The sequence below is a fragment of the Myotis lucifugus genome, unplaced genomic scaffold (genome assembly GCF_000147115.1).
Source record: "Myotis lucifugus unplaced genomic scaffold, Myoluc2.0 scaffold_191, whole genome shotgun sequence".
NCBI lineage: Eukaryota > Metazoa > Chordata > Mammalia > Chiroptera > Vespertilionidae > Myotis > Myotis lucifugus.
The window spans coordinates 629,818-631,866 of NW_005871239.1; positions in this window are offsets into that span (position 1 = coordinate 629,818).

Sequence of the window (2,049 nt, forward strand, 5' to 3'; positions counted from 1 at the left end):
TCTCCCGGACATGATGCCATCTATTCTGGTTGCTGAGTGGGCATTTTTGCCCCTTTCCTCGTTCTTGGCGAGGTTCCAGTGTCGGTAAGAGAGCAGCACTCCATACTCAGGTATGTATAACACATCTTGATGCTCTTTGTGGTCCCCACGCTACAGAAGTAGAGCAAACCATCACACGACCTCACTAATGATTTATGTGCTGGCCACACAACATACCAAGTACAAAGGTTTCCAAGGAAGCAAACTGCCCAGGTTGAAAGGTCAATCCGGAAACTGGAAAATGGTCCCTATCTTACATAACAGGTCTAGAGGCTGTAGGTCTATAGCACTTAGCAGCATGAACAGGTAGGTGTCTTACACAAATAAGTATGGGGGAAATTTTTTGAGGGGAAAAAAACCACTAAATGACATACTGATTCACAGAAGGTCAACATTTTCTTGGCTTATTAAATTACAAGATTGTTAAAGTAAGCAACTTCTTTTTAATACCATATGTTTTAAATACCTCCCTTTCTAAACCGCTGCTCTATTGGGAAAAGTCTTCTTTACTCAGAAGGAAAAAATGTTGCTCTAACATTTGAGTAACCGAAAGATTAATTATCATTTTTAAACAGTCCCTACAAGCACTGGAGTCAAGCATTCAACAGAAATGACTGTACATCAATCCTGTGCATTCCACCAGACGCCAAAGTTTATATAACCTTGTTTGTCAACCCGAGAAAGCAAACTCAAGCAGGTGAACCAGGCTACCCTGTCACATTAAGGACAGGAATAAAGACAGTGGACATCACTTAACCTAGTTATGCTCCCACACCCTTATGAAGGAGGCTGGCCTTTTAGCTATTTATAAATGTGGGGCTGAGCAAAGGGACCCTGCCACCACCACCCTGTGCCTAACATGGCGGGCTGTTGGGCTCCAGCGAATCCCAGAAGGCCTGTGGGATCCCCCTCAGTTTGCCCCCCATCCTTGGCAACAGGAGATCCTCGGGGTGCAGTCCTGTCTGCTCAGGAAAGGGACTGTGAGGATTTCCAGTGGTCACTTCCAGCCTGTGATTCTATATATGGAAACATCCCATTCTGGTGTTTGCAGCATCATGAGCACCACACCAGGGAGGAGAAGTAAGGTGGAGGCCAGCTCCCCTCTTGCTGCCCCGACACACTCATTTTCGTGTCTCCCAGGCCCTGCTGTCCTGGACTGGACCTTGTCATCAAATGGCAGCCCAGACCTCTGCTGAGGCGGGCAGGCTAGCGGCCCTAACATGGAACAGCTGGAAGAGGACCCTGCATTCTTTTCTCTGCATAAACACTGGGGGCTCTGTTCACCCTCCTGCTGCAGCATGAACTAAAGAATTTCCCCTATCCAAAATTATAAGCAACAGACCTTTTCCCCATCCCCCATCCTCACCACCACCACCTCCCCCCCCACACACACACACCCCAGGATATCATTTCATTCTGTCACCACCCATGCTAGCAAACAGCAAATCGCTGGACCCTTCGTGTACATTCACTTTCTATACTAGTTGAGGTGCCTGTAAAATACTAGCAGGGTAATACGAAGCAATTCTGTTCTATTCAGTAAAGTTTCCTAAGAAAAAACAGCAAGAACTCTGATTCATGCCTGCTGTCAGGCATCTACAAGATGCATATCCATATGGATATCGTCAGCACAGAAGAGCAGACCCAAATAGCATATGAACTGCAAGTATTATTTTAATAGTCTGTAGCATCACCTACATATTATTCAGAAGACGGAGCTCTAAAACTGTACTCCCGTGGGGGAAAATTAATAACAGCATTAGATTTTCATGGATTGCTCATGCAGCCTAATCAAAGCTTGGCTTCCGAAGGGCAGGGGTCCCGGGCTGTCTCGTGTGTTGCTGAAACCCAGAGAGCCACGTTGCTCAAACCAAAAAGAAAAAAAGCCCAGAAAATCCAGACTCTACGTGACCTGACTTACTTATTTCCCAGGAAACTGCATGAGGGAAAAATCAATCATTCACCGCTACCGTGGCTACCACACGGAATGGACTGAAGGAGTTGACCGTG